Source organism: Gorilla gorilla, chromosome 12, assembly GCF_029281585.2.
Source record: "Gorilla gorilla gorilla isolate KB3781 chromosome 12, NHGRI_mGorGor1-v2.1_pri, whole genome shotgun sequence".
In the NCBI taxonomy this organism is placed as follows: domain Eukaryota; kingdom Metazoa; phylum Chordata; class Mammalia; order Primates; family Hominidae; genus Gorilla; species Gorilla gorilla.
Genome location: NC_073236.2, coordinates 20,060,226 through 20,076,090, shown reverse-complemented (window position 1 = coordinate 20,076,090; position 15,865 = coordinate 20,060,226).

The window sequence follows — 15,865 nt, the reverse complement described above, 5'->3', positions numbered from 1 at the left end:
TCCCGTTCCATTTCCACTCCCGTTCCATTTCCCCTCCCGTTCCATTTCCACTCCCGTTCCATTTCCACTCCCGTTCCATTTCCACTCCCGTTCCATTTCCACTCCCCTTCCATTTCCACTCCCGTTCCATTTCCACTCCCGTTCCATTTCCACTCCCGTTCCATTTCCACTCCCGTTCCATTTCCACTCCCGTTCCATTTCCACTCCCGTTCCATTTCCACTCCCGTTCCATTTCCACTCCCGTTCCATTTCCACTCCCGTTCCATTTCCACTCCCGTTCCATTTCCACTCCCGTTCCATTTCCACTCCCGTTCCATTTCCACTCCCGTTCCATTTCCACTCCCGTTCCATTTCCACTCCCGTTCCATTTCCACTCCCGTTCCATTTCCACTCCCGTTCCATTTCCACTCCCGTTCCCATTCCACTGCCGTTCCATTTCCACTCCCGTTCCATTTCCACTCCCCTTCCATTTCCACTCCCGTTCCATTTCCACTCCCCTTCCATTTCCACTCCCGTTCCATTTCCACTCCCCTTCCATTTCCACTCCCGTTCCATTTCCACTCCCGTTCCATTTCCACTCCCCTTCCATTTCCACTCCCGTTCCATTTCCACTCCCCTTCCATTTCCACTCCCGTTCCATTTCCACTCCCGTTCCATTTCCACTCCCCTTCCATTTCCACTCCCGTTCCATTTCCACTCCCGTTCCATTTCCACTCCCGTTTCATTTCCACTCCCATTCCCATTCCACTCCCGTTCCATTTCCTCTCCCATTCCATTTCCACTCCCATTCCATTTCCACTCCCATTCCCATTCCACTCCCGTTCCATTTCCACTCCCATTCCATTTCCACTCCCGTTCCATTTCCCCTCCCATTCCATTTCCACTCCCGTTCCATTTCCACTCCCGTTCCATTTCCACTCCCCTTCCATTTCCACTCCCGTTCCATTTCCACTCCCGTTCCATTTCCACTCCCGTTCCATTTCCACTCCCGTTCCATTTCCACTCCCGTTCCATTTCCACTCCCGTTCCATTTCCACTCCCGTTCCATTTCCTCTCCCGTTCCATTTCCACTCCCGTTCCATTTCCACTCCCGTTCCATTTCCTCTCCCGTTCCATTTCCACTCCCGTTCCATTTCCACTCCCGTTCCATTTCCACTCCCGTTCCATTTCCACTCCCGTTCCATTTCCTCTCCCGTTCCATTTCCACTCCCGTTCCATTTCCACTCCCGTTCCCATTCCACTCCCGTTCCATTTCCACTCCCGTTACATTTCCACTCCCGTTCCATTTCCACTCCCGTTCCATTTCCACTCCCGTTCCATTTCCACTCCCGTTCCATTTCCACTCCCGTTCCATTTCCACTCCCGTTCCATTTCCACTCCCGTTCCATTTCCACTCCCGTTCCATTTCCACTCCCGTTCCATTTCCACTCCCGTTCCATTTCCACTCCCGTTCCATTTCCACTCCCGTTCCCATTCCACTCCCGTTCCATTTCCACTCCCGTTACATTTCCACTCCCGTTCCATTTCCACTCCCGTTCCATTTCCACTCCCGTTCCATTTCCACTCCCGTCCCATTTCCACTCCCGTTCCATTTCCACTCCCGTCCCATTTCCACTCCCGTTCCATTTCCACTCCCGTTCCATTTCCACTCCCGTTCCATTTCCACTCCCGTTCCATTTCCACTCCCGTTCCATTTCCACTCCCGTTCCATTTCCACTCCCGTTCCATTTCCACTCCCGTTCCATTTACTCTCCCGTTCCATTTCCACTCCCGTTCCATTTCCACTCCCGTTCCATTTCCACTCCCGTTCCCATTCCACTGCCGTTCCATTTCCACTCCCGTTCCATTTCCACTCCCCTTCCATTTCCACTCCCGTTCCATTTCCACTCCCCTTCCATTTCCACTCCCGTTCCATTTCCACTCCCCTTCCATTTCCACTCCCGTTCCATTTCCTCTCCCGTTCCATTTCCACTCCCGTTCCATTTCCACTCCCGTTCCATTTCCACTCCCGTTCCATTTCCACTCCCGTTCCATTTCCACTCCCGTTCCATTTCCCCTCCCGTTCCATTTCCACTCCCGTTCCATTTCCTCTCCCGTTCCATTTCCACTCCCGTTCCATTTCCACTCCCGTTCCATTTCCACTCCCGTTCCATTTCCTCTCCCGTTCCATTTCCACTCCCGTTCCATTTCCACTCCCGTTCCATTTCCACTCCCGTTCCATTTCCTCTCCCGTTCCATTTCCACTCCCGTTCCATTTCCACTCCCGTTCCATTTCCACTCCCGTTCCATTTCCTCTCCCGTTCCATTTCCACTCCCGTTCCATTTCCACTCCCGTTCCATTTCCACTCCCGTTCCATTTCCACTCCCGTTCCATTTCCACTCCCGTTCCATTTCCTCTCCCGTTCCATTTCCACTCCCGTTCCATTTCCACTCCCGTTCCATTTCCACTCCCGTTCCATTTCCACTCCCGTTCCATTTCCACTCCCGTTCCATTTCCCCTCCCGTTCCATTTCCACTCCCGTTCCATTTCCTCTCCCGTTCCATTTCCACTCCCGTTCCATTTCCACTCCCGTTCCATTTCCACTCCCGTTCCATTTCCACTCCCGTTCCATTTCCACTCCCGTTCCCATTCCACTCCCGTTCCATTTCCACTCCCGTTCCATTTCCACTCCCATACCATTTCCACTCCAATTCCATTTCCACTCCCATTCCGTTTCCACTCCCCTTCCGTTTCCACTCCCGTTCCATTTCCACTCCCGTTCCATTTCCACTCCCGTTCCATTTCCACTCCCGTTCCATTTCCACTCCTCTTCCATTTCCACTCCCGTTCCATTTCCACTCCCATTCCATTTCCACTCCCGTTCCATTCCCACTCCCATTCCCATTCCACTCCCGTTCCATTTCCTCTCCCGTTCCATTTCCACTCCCGTTCCATTTCCACTCCCGTTCCATTTCCACTCCCGTTCCATTTCCACTCCCGTTCCATTTCCATTCCCGTTCCATTTCCACTCCCGTTCCATTTCCACTCCCGTTCCATTTCCACTCCCGTTCCATTTCCACTCCCGTTCCATTTCCACTCCCGTTCCATTTCCACTCCCGTTCCATTTCCACTCCCGTTCCCATTCCACTCCCGTTCCATTTCCTCTCCCGTTCCATTTCCACTCCCGTTCCATTTCCACTCCCGTACCCATTCCACTCCCATTCCATTTCCACTCCCGTTCCATTTCCACTCCCGTTCCATTTCCACTCCCGTTCCATTTCCAGTCCCGTTCCATTTCCACTCCCGTTCCATTTCCACTCCCGTTCCATTTCCACTCCCGTTCCATTTCCACTCCCGTTCCATTTCCACTCCCGTTCCATTTCCACTCCCTTTCCATTTCCACTCCCGTTCCATTTCCACTCCCCTTCCATTTCCACTCCCGTTCCATTTCCACTCCCCTTCCATTTCCACTCCCGTTCCATTTCCACTCCCGTTCCATTTCCTCTCCCGTTCCATTTCCACTCCCGTTCCATTTCCACTCCCGTTCCATTTCCACTCCCGTTCCATTTCCACTCCCGTTCCATTTCCACTCCCGTTCCATTTCCACTCCCCTTCCATTTCCACTCCCGTTCCATTTCCTCTCCCGTTCCATTTCCACTCCCGTTCCATTTCCACTCCCGTTCCATTTCCACTCCCGTTCCATTTCCTCTCCCGTTCCATTTCCACTCCCGTTCCATTTCCACTCCCGTTCCATTTCCACTCCCGTTCCATTTCCACTCCCGTTCCATTTCCACTCCCGTTCCATTTCCTCTCCCGTTCCATTTCCACTCCCGTTCCATTTCCACTCCCGTTCCATTTCCACTCCCGTTCCATTTCCACTCCCGTTCCATTTCCACTCCCGTTCCATTTCCCCTCCCGTTCCATTTCCACTCCCGTTCCATTTCCTCTCCCGTTCCATTTCCACTCCCGTTCCATTTCCACTCCCGTTCCATTTCCACTCCCGTTCCATTTCCACTCCCCTTCCATTTCCACTCCCGTTCCATTTCCACTCCCCTTCCATTTCCACTCCCGTTCCATTTCCACTCCCGTTCCATTTCCTCTCCCGTTCCATTTCCACTCCCGTTCCATTTCCACTCCCGTTCCATTTCCACTCCCGTTCCATTTCCACTCCCGTTCCATTTCCACTCCCGTTCCATTTCCACTCCCGTTCCCATTCCACTCCCATTCCATTTCCACTCCCGTTCCATTTCCACTCCCATACCATTTCCACTCCAATTCCATTTCCACTCCCATTCCGTTTCCACTCCCCTTCCATTTCCACTCCCGTTCCATTTCCACTCCCGTTCCATTTCCACTCCCGTTCCATTTCCACTCCCGTTCCATTTCCACTCCTCTTCCATTTCCACTCCCGTTCCATTTCCACTCCCATTCCATTTCCACTCCCGTTCCATTCCCACTCCCATTCCCATTCCACTCCCGTTCCATTTCCACTCCCGTTCCATTTCCACTCCCGTTCCATTTCCACTCCTCTTCCATTTCCACTCCCGTTCCATTTCCACTCCCATTCCATTTCCACTCCCGTTCCATTCCCACTCCCATTCCCATTCCACTCCCGTTCCATTTCCTCTCCCGTTCCATTTCCACTCCCGTTCCATTTCCACTCCCGTTCCATTTCCACTCCCTTTCCATTTCCACTCCCGTTCCATTTCCACTCCCGTTCCATTTCCACTCCCGTTCCATTTCCACTCCCGTTCCATTTCCACTCCCGTTCCCATTCCACTCCCGTTCCATTTCCTCTCCCGTTCCATTTCCACTCCCGTTCCATTTCCACTCCCGTACCCATTCCACTCCCATTCCATTTCCACTCCCGTTCCATTTCCACTCCCGTTCCATTTCCACTCCCGTTCCATTTCCAGTCCCGTTCCATTTCCACTCCCGTTCCATTTCCACTCCCGTTCCATTTCCACTCCCGTTCCATTTCCACTCCCGTTCCATTTCCACTCCCGTTCCATTTCCACTCCCTTTCCATTTCCACTCCCGTTCCATTTCCACTCCCCTTCCATTTCCACTCCCGTTCCATTTCCACTCCCCTTCCATTTCCACTCCCGTTCCATTTCCACTCCCGTTCCATTTCCTCTCCCGTTCCATTTCCACTCCCGTTCCATTTCCACTCCCGTTCCATTTCCACTCCCGTTCCATTTCCACTCCCGTTCCATTTCCACTCCCGTTCCATTTCCACTCCCCTTCCATTTCCACTCCCGTTCCATTTCCTCTCCCGTTCCATTTCCACTCCCGTTCCATTTCCACTCCCGTTCCATTTCCACTCCCGTTCCATTTCCTCTCCCGTTCCATTTCCACTCCCGTTCCATTTCCACTCCCGTTCCATTTCCACTCCCGTTCCATTTCCACTCCCGTTCCATTTCCACTCCCGTTCCATTTCCTCTCCCGTTCCATTTCCACTCCCGTTCCATTTCCACTCCCGTTCCATTTCCACTCCCGTTCCATTTCCACTCCCGTTCCATTTCCACTCCCGTTCCATTTCCCCTCCCGTTCCATTTCCACTCCCGTTCCATTTCCTCTCCCGTTCCATTTCCACTCCCGTTCCATTTCCACTCCCGTTCCATTTCCACTCCCGTTCCATTTCCACTCCCCTTCCATTTCCACTCCCGTTCCATTTCCACTCCCCTTCCATTTCCACTCCCGTTCCATTTCCACTCCCGTTCCATTTCCTCTCCCGTTCCATTTCCACTCCCGTTCCATTTCCACTCCCGTTCCATTTCCACTCCCGTTCCATTTCCACTCCCGTTCCATTTCCACTCCCGTTCCATTTCCACTCCCGTTCCCATTCCACTCCCATTCCATTTCCACTCCCGTTCCATTTCCACTCCCATACCATTTCCACTCCAATTCCATTTCCACTCCCATTCCGTTTCCACTCCCCTTCCATTTCCACTCCCGTTCCATTTCCACTCCCGTTCCATTTCCACTCCCGTTCCATTTCCACTCCCGTTCCATTTCCACTCCTCTTCCATTTCCACTCCCGTTCCATTTCCACTCCCATTCCATTTCCACTCCCGTTCCATTCCCACTCCCATTCCCATTCCACTCCCGTTCCATTTCCACTCCCGTTCCATTTCCACTCCCGTTCCATTTCCACTCCTCTTCCATTTCCACTCCCGTTCCATTTCCACTCCCATTCCATTTCCACTCCCGTTCCATTCCCACTCCCATTCCCATTCCACTCCCGTTCCATTTCCTCTCCCGTTCCATTTCCACTCCCGTTCCATTTCCACTCCCGTTCCATTTCCACTCCCTTTCCATTTCCACTCCCGTTCCATTTCCACTCCCGTTCCATTTCCACTCCCGTTCCATTTCCACTCCCGTTCCATTTCCACTCCCGTTCCATTTCCACTCCCTTTCCATTTCCACTCCCGTTCCATTTCCAGTCCCGTTCCATTTCCACTCCCGTTCCATTTCCACTCCCGTTCCATTTCCACTCCCGTTCCATTTCCACTCCCGTTCCATTTCCACTCCCGTTCCATTTCCACTCCCTTTCCATTTCCACTCCCGTTCCATTTCCACTCCCCTTCCATTTCCACTCCCGTTCCATTTCCACTCCCCTTCCATTTCCACTCCCGTTCCATTTCCACTCCCGTTCCATTTCCTCTCCCGTTCCATTTCCACTCCCGTTCCATTTCCACTCCCGTTCCATTTCCACTCCCGTTCCATTTCCACTCCCGTTCCATTTCCACTCCCGTTCCATTTCCACTCCCGTTCCATTTCCACTCCCGTTCCATTTCCTCTCCCGTTCCATTTCCACTCCCGTTCCATTTCCACTCCCGTTCCATTTCCACTCCCGTTCCATTTCCTCTCCCGTTCCATTTCCACTCCCGTTCCATTTCCACTCCCGTTCCATTTCCACTCCCGTTCCATTTCCACTCCCGTTCCATTTCCTCTCCCGTTCCATTTCCACTCCCGTTCCATTTCCACTCCCGTTCCATTTCCACTCCCGTTCCATTTCCACTCCCGTTCCATTTCCACTCCCGTTCCATTTCCCCTCCCGTTCCATTTCCACTCCCGTTCCATTTCCTCTCCCGTTCCATTTCCACTCCCGTTCCATTTCCACTCCCGTTCCATTTCCACTCCCGTTCCATTTCCACTCCCCTTCCATTTCCACTCCCGTTCCATTTCCACTCCCCTTCCATTTCCACTCCCGTTCCATTTCCACTCCCGTTCCATTTCCTCTCCCGTTCCATTTCCACTCCCGTTCCATTTCCACTCCCGTTCCATTTCCACTCCCGTTCCATTTCCACTCCCGTTCCATTTCCACTCCCGTTCCATTTCCACTCCCGTTCCCATTCCACTCCCATTCCATTTCCACTCCCGTTCCATTTCCACTCCCATACCATTTCCACTCCAATTCCATTTCCACTCCCATTCCGTTTCCACTCCCCTTCCATTTCCACTCCCGTTCCATTTCCACTCCCGTTCCATTTCCACTCCCGTTCCATTTCCACTCCCGTTCCATTTCCACTCCTCTTCCATTTCCACTCCCGTTCCATTTCCACTCCCATTCCATTTCCACTCCCGTTCCATTCCCACTCCCATTCCCATTCCACTCCCGTTCCATTTCCTCTCCCGTTCCATTTCCACTCCCGTTCCATTTCCACTCCCGTTCCATTTCCACTCCCGTTCCATTTCCACTCCCGTTCCATTTCCACTCCCGTTCCATTTCCACTCCCGTTCCATTTCCACTCCCGTTCCATTTCCACTCCCGTTCCATTTCCACTCCCGTTCCATTTCCACTCCCGTTCCATTTCCACTCCCGTTCCATTTCCACTCCCGTTCCATTTCCACTCCCGTTCCCATTCCACTCCCATTCCATTTCCTCTCCCATTCCATTTCCACTCCCGTTCCATTTCCACTCCCATTCCCATTCCACTCCCATTCCATTTCCACTCCCGTTCCATTTCCACTCCCGTTCCATTTCCACTCCCGTTCCATTTCCAGTCCCGTTCCATTTCCACTCCCGTTCCATTTCCACTCCCGTTCCATTTCCACTCCCGTTCCATTTCCACTCCCGTTCCATTTCCACTCCCGTTCCATTTCCACTCCCTTTCCATTTCCACTCCCGTTCCATTTCCACTCCCCTTCCATTTCCACTCCCGTTCCATTTCCACTCCCCTTCCATTTCCACTCCCGTTCCATTTCCACTCCCGTTCCATTTCCTCTCCCGTTCCATTTCCACTCCCGTTCCATTTCCACTCCCGTTCCATTTCCACTCCCGTTCCATTTCCACTCCCGTTCCATTTCCACTCCCGTTCCATTTCCACTCCCGTTCCATTTCCACTCCCGTTCCATTTCCTCTCCCGTTCCATTTCCACTCCCGTTCCATTTCCACTCCCGTTCCATTTCCACTCCCGTTCCATTTCCTCTCCCGTTCCATTTCCACTCCCGTTCCATTTCCACTCCCGTTCCATTTCCACTCCCGTTCCATTTCCACTCCCGTTCCATTTCCACTCCCGTTCCATTTCCTCTCCCGTTCCATTTCCACTCCCGTTCCATTTCCACTCCCGTTCCATTTCCACTCCCGTTCCATTTCCACTCCCGTTCCATTTCCACTCCCGTTCCATTTCCCCTCCCGTTCCATTTCCACTCCCGTTCCATTTCCTCTCCCGTTCCATTTCCACTCCCGTTCCATTTCCACTCCCGTTCCATTTCCACTCCCGTTCCATTTCCACTCCCCTTCCATTTCCACTCCCGTTCCATTTCCACTCCCCTTCCATTTCCACTCCCGTTCCATTTCCACTCCCGTTCCATTTCCTCTCCCGTTCCATTTCCACTCCCGTTCCATTTCCACTCCCGTTCCATTTCCACTCCCGTTCCATTTCCACTCCCGTTCCATTTCCACTCCCGTTCCATTTCCACTCCCGTTCCATTTCCACTCCCGTTCCATTTCCTCTCCCGTTCCATTTCCACTCCCGTTCCATTTCCACTCCCGTTCCATTTCCACTCCCGTTCCATTTCCTCTCCCGTTCCATTTCCACTCCCGTTCCATTTCCACTCCCGTTCCATTTCCACTCCCGTTCCATTTCCACTCCCGTTCCATTTCCACTCCCGTTCCATTTCCTCTCCCGTTCCATTTCCACTCCCGTTCCATTTCCACTCCCGTTCCATTTCCACTCCCGTTCCATTTCCACTCCCGTTCCCATTCCACTCCCATTCCATTTCCTCTCCCGTTCCATTTCCACTCCCGTTCCATTTCCTCTCCCGTTCCATTTCCACTCCCGTTCCATTTCCACTCCCGTTCCATTTCCACTCCCGTTCCATTTCCACTCCCGTTCCATTTCCACTCCCGTTCCCATTCCACTCCCATTCCATTTCCTCTCCCGTTCCATTTCCACTCCCGTTCCATTTCCACTCCCATTCCCATTCCACTCCCATTCCATTTCCACTCCCGTTCCATTTCCACTCCCGTTCCATTTCCACTCCCGTTCCATTTCCAGTCCCGTTCCATTTCCACTCCCGTTCCATTTCCACTCCCGTTCCATTTCCACTCCCGTTCCATTTCCACTCCCGTTCCATTTCCACTCCCGTTCCATTTCCACTCCCTTTCCATTTCCACTCCCGTTCCATTTCCACTCCCCTTCCATTTCCACTCCCGTTCCATTTCCACTCCCCTTCCATTTCCACTCCCGTTCCATTTCCACTCCCATTCCCATTCCACTCCCGTTCCATTTCCACTCCCATTCCATTTCCCCTCCCGTTCCATTTCCACTCCCGTTCCATTTCCTCTCCCGTTCCATTTCCACTCCCGTTCCATTTCCACTCCCGTTCCATTTCCACTCCCGTTCCATTTCCACTCCCGTTCCATTTCCACTCCCGTTCCCATTCCACTCCCATTCCATTTCCACTCCCGTTCCATTTCCACTCCCATACCATTTCCACTCCAATTCCATTTCCACTCCCATTCCGTTTCCACTCCCCTTCCATTTCCACTCCCGTTCCATTTCCACTCCCGTTCCATTTCCACTCCCATTCCATTTCCACTCCCGTTCCATTTCCACTCCTCTTCCATTTCCACTCCCGTTCCATTTCCACTCACATTCCATTTCCACTCCCGTTCCATTCCCACTCCCATTCCCATTCCACTCCCGTTCCATTTCCTCTCCCGTTCCATTTCCACTCCCGTTCCATTTCCACTCCCGTTCCATTTCCACTCCCGTTCCATTTCCACTCCCGTTCCATTTCCACTCCCGTTCCATTTCCACTCCCGTTCCATTTCCACTCCCGTTCCATTTCCACTCCCGTTCCATTTCCACTCCCGTTCCATTTCCACTCCCGTTCCATTTCCACTCCCGTTCCATTTCCACTCCCGTTCCCATTCCACTCCCATTCCATTTCCTCTCCCATTCCATTTCCACTCCCGTTCCATTTCCACTCCCATTCCCATTCCACTCCCATTCCATTTCCACTCCCGTTCCATTTCCACTCCCGTTCCATTTCCACTCCCGTTCCATTTCCAGTCCCGTTCCATTTCCACTCCCGTTCCATTTCCACTCCCGTTCCATTTCCACTCCCGTTCCATTTCCACTCCCGTTCCATTTCCACTCCCGTTCCATTTCCACTCCCTTTCCATTTCCACTCCCGTTCCATTTCCACTCCCCTTCCATTTCCACTCCCGTTCCATTTCCACTCCCCTTCCATTTCCACTCCCGTTCCATTTCCACTCCCGTTCCATTTCCTCTCCCGTTCCATTTCCACTCCCGTTCCATTTCCACTCCCGTTCCATTTCCACTCCCGTTCCATTTCCACTCCCGTTCCATTTCCACTCCCGTTCCATTTCCACTCCCGTTCCATTTCCACTCCCGTTCCATTTCCTCTCCCGTTCCATTTCCACTCCCGTTCCATTTCCACTCCCGTTCCATTTCCACTCCCGTTCCATTTCCTCTCCCGTTCCATTTCCACTCCCGTTCCATTTCCACTCCCGTTCCATTTCCACTCCCGTTCCATTTCCACTCCCGTTCCATTTCCACTCCCGTTCCATTTCCCCTCCCGTTCCATTTCCACTCCCGTTCCATTTCCACTCCCGTTCCATTTCCACTCCCGTTCCATTTCCACTCCCGTTCCATTTCCACTCCCGTTCCATTTCCCCTCCCGTTCCATTTCCACTCCCGTTCCATTTCCTCTCCCGTTCCATTTCCACTCCCGTTCCATTTCCACTCCCGTTCCATTTCCACTCCCGTTCCATTTCCACTCCCCTTCCATTTCCACTCCCCTTCCATTTCCACTCCCGTTCCATTTCCACTCCCCTTCCATTTCCACTCCCGTTCCATTTCCACTCCCGTTCCATTTCCTCTCCCATTCCATTTCCACTCCCGTTCCATTTCCACTCCCGTTCCATTTCCACTCCCGTTCCATTTCCACTCCCGTTCCATTTCCACTCCCGTTCCATTTCCACTCCCGTTCCCATTCCACTCCCGTTCCATTTCCACTCCCGTTCCATTTCCACTCCCATACCATTTCCACTCCAATTCCATTTCCACTCCCATTCCGTTTCCACTCCCCTTCCATTTCCACTCCCGTTCCATTTCCACTCCCGTTCCATTTCCACTCCCGTTCCATTTCCACTCCTCTTCCATTTCCACTCCCGTTCCATTTCCACTCCCATTCCATTTCCACTCCCGTTCCATTCCCACTCCCATTCCCATTCCACTCCCGTTCCATTTCCTCTCCCGTTCCATTTCCACTCCCGTTCCATTTCCACTCCCGTTCCATTTCCACTCCCGTTCCATTTCCACTCCCGTTCCATTTCCACTCCCGTTCCATTTCCACTCCCGTTCCATTTCCACTCCCGTTCCATTTCCACTCCCGTTCCATTTCCACTCCCGTTCCATTTCCACTCCCGTTCCATTTCCAGTCCCGTTCCATTTCCACTCCCGTTCCATTTCCACTCCCGTTCCATTTCCACTCCCGTTCCATTTCCACTCCCGTTCCATTTCCACTCCCGTTCCATTTCCACTCCCTTTCCATTTCCACTCCCGTTCCATTTCCACTCCCCTTCCATTTCCACTCCCGTTCCATTTCCACTCCCCTTCCATTTCCACTCCCGTTCCATTTCCACTCCCGTTCCATTTCCTCTCCCGTTCCATTTCCACTCCCGTTCCATTTCCACTCCCGTTCCATTTCCACTCCCGTTCCATTTCCACTCCCGTTCCATTTCCACTCCCGTTCCATTTCCACTCCCGTTCCATTTCCACTCCCGTTCCATTTCCTCTCCCGTTCCATTTCCACTCCCGTTCCATTTCCACTCCCGTTCCATTTCCACTCCCGTTCCATTTCCTCTCCCGTTCCATTTCCACTCCCGTTCCATTTCCACTCCCGTTCCATTTCCACTCCCGTTCCATTTCCACTCCCGTTCCATTTCCACTCCCGTTCCATTTCCCCTCCCGTTCCATTTCCACTCCCGTTCCATTTCCACTCCCGTTCCATTTCCACTCCCGTTCCATTTCCACTCCCGTTCCATTTCCACTCCCGTTCCATTTCCCCTCCCGTTCCATTTCCACTCCCGTTCCATTTCCTCTCCCGTTCCATTTCCACTCCCGTTCCATTTCCACTCCCGTTCCATTTCCACTCCCGTTCCATTTCCACTCCCCTTCCATTTCCACTCCCCTTCCATTTCCACTCCCGTTCCATTTCCACTCCCCTTCCATTTCCACTCCCGTTCCATTTCCACTCCCGTTCCATTTCCTCTCCCATTCCATTTCCACTCCCGTTCCATTTCCACTCCCGTTCCATTTCCACTCCCGTTCCATTTCCACTCCCGTTCCATTTCCACTCCCGTTCCATTTCCACTCCCGTTCCCATTCCACTCCCGTTCCATTTCCACTCCCGTTCCATTTCCACTCCCATACCATTTCCACTCCAATTCCATTTCCACTCCCATTCCGTTTCCACTCCCCTTCCATTTCCACTCCCGTTCCATTTCCACTCCCGTTCCATTTCCACTCCCGTTCCATTTCCACTCCTCTTCCATTTCCACTCCCGTTCCATTTCCACTCCCATTCCATTTCCACTCCCGTTCCATTCCCACTCCCATTCCCATTCCACTCCCGTTCCATTTCCTCTCCCGTTCCATTTCCACTCCCGTTCCATTTCCACTCCCGTTCCATTTCCACTCCCGTTCCATTTCCACTCCCGTTACATTTCCACTCCCGTTCCATTTCCACTCCCGTTCCATTTCCACTCCCGTTCCATTTCCACTCCCGTTCCATTTCCACTCCCGTTCCATTTCCACTCCCGTTCCATTTCCACTCCCGTTCCATTTCCACTCCCGTTCCATTTCCTCTCCCGTTCCATTTCCACTCCCGTTCCATTTCCACTCCCGTTCCATTTCCTCTCCCGTTCCATTTCCACTCCCGTTACATTTCCACTCTCGTTCCATTTCCACTCCCGTTCCATTTCCACTCCCGTTCCATTTCCACTCCCGTTCCATTTCCACTCCCGTTCCATTTCCACTCCCGTTCCATTTCCCCTCCCGTTCCATTTCCACTCCCGTTCCATTTCCACTCCCGTTCCATTTCCACTCCCGTTCCATTTCCACTCCCCTTCCATTTCCACTCCCGTTCCATTTCCACTCCCGTTCCATTTCCACTCCCGTTCCATTTCCACTCCCGTTCCATTTCCACTCCCGTTCCATTTCCACTCCCGTTCCATTTCCACTCCCGTTCCATTTCCACTCCCGTTCCATTTCCACTCCCGTTCCATTTCCACTCCCGTTCCATTTCCACTCCCGTTCCATTTCCACTCCCGTTCCATTTCCACTCCCGTTCCATTTCCACTCCCGTTCCATTTCCACTCCCGTTCCATTTCCACTCCCGTTCCATTTCCACTCCCGTTCCATTTCCACTCCCGTTCCCATTCCACTGCCGTTCCATTTCCACTCCCGTTCCATTTCCACTCCCCTTCCATTTCCACTCCCGTTCCATTTCCACTCCCCTTCCATTTCCACTCCCGTTCCATTTCCACTCCCCTTCCATTTCCACTCCCGTTCCATTTCCACTCCCGTTCCATTTCCACTCCCCTTCCATTTCCACTCCCGTTCCATTTCCACTCCCCTTCCATTTCCACTCCCGTTCCATTTCCACTCCCGTTCCATTTCCACTCCCCTTCCATTTCCACTCCCGTTCCATTTCCACTCCCGTTCCATTTCCACTCCCGTTTCATTTCCACTCCCATTCCCATTCCACTCCCGTTCCATTTCCTCTCCCATTCCATTTCCACTCCCATTCCATTTCCACTCCCATTCCCATTCCACTCCCGTTCCATTTCCACTCCCATTCCATTTCCACTCCCGTTCCATTTCCCCTCCCATTCCATTTCCACTCCCGTTCCATTTCCACTCCCGTTCCATTTCCACTCCCCTTCCATTTCCACTCCCGTTCCATTTCCACTCCCGTTCCATTTCCACTCCCGTTCCATTTCCACTCCCGTTCCATTTCCACTCCCGTTCCATTTCCACTCCCGTTCCATTTCCACTCCCGTTCCATTTCCTCTCCCGTTCCATTTCCACTCCCGTTCCATTTCCACTCCCGTTCCATTTCCTCTCCCGTTCCATTTCCACTCCCGTTCCATTTCCACTCCCGTTCCATTTCCACTCCCGTTCCATTTCCACTCCCGTTCCATTTCCTCTCCCGTTCCATTTCCACTCCCGTTCCATTTCCACTCCCGTTCCCATTCCACTCCCGTTCCATTTCCACTCCCGTTACATTTCCACTCCCGTTCCATTTCCACTCCCGTTCCATTTCCACTCCCGTTCCATTTCCACTCCCGTTCCATTTCCACTCCCGTTCCATTTCCACTCCCGTTCCATTTCCACTCCCGTTCCATTTCCACTCCCGTTCCATTTCCACTCCCGTTCCATTTCCACTCCCGTTCCATTTCCACTCCCGTTCCATTTCCACTCCCGTTCCCATTCCACTCCCGTTCCATTTCCACTCCCGTTACATTTCCACTCCCGTTCCATTTCCACTCCCGTTCCATTTCCACTCCCGTTCCATTTCCACTCCCGTCCCATTTCCACTCCCGTTCCATTTCCACTCCCGTCCCATTTCCACTCCCGTTCCATTTCCACTCCCGTTCCATTTCCACTCCCGTTCCATTTCCACTCCCGTTCCATTTCCACTCCCGTTCCATTTCCACTCCCGTTCCATTTCCACTCCCGTTCCATTTCCACTCCCGTTCCATTTACTCTCCCGTTCCATTTCCACTCCCGTTCCATTTCCACTCCCGTTCCATTTCCACTCCCGTTCCCATTCCACTGCCGTTCCATTTCCACTCCCGTTCCATTTCCACTCCCCTTCCATTTCCACTCCCGTTCCATTTCCACTCCCCTTCCATTTCCACTCCCGTTCCATTTCCACTCCCCTTCCATTTCCACTCCCGTTCCATTTCCACTTCCGTTCCATTTCCACTCCCGTTCCATTTCCACTCCCGTTCCATTTCCACTCCCCTTCCATTTCCACTCCCGTTCCATTTCCACTCCCCTTCCATTTCCACTCCCGTTCCATTTCCACTCCCGTTCCATTTCCACTCCCCTTCCATTTCCACTCCCGTTCCATTTCCAATCCCGTTCCATTTCCACTCCCGTTCCATTTCCACTCCCCTTCCATTTCCACTCCCGTTCCATTTCCACTCCCCTTCCATTTCCACTCCCGTTCCATTTCCACTCCCGTTCCATTTCCACTCCCGTTCCATTTCCACTCCCGTTCCATTTCCACTCCCGTTCCATTTCCTCTCCCGTTCCATTTCCACTCCCGTTCCATTTCCACTCCCGTTCCATTTCCACTCCCGTTCCATTTCCTCTCCCGTTCCATTTCCACTCCC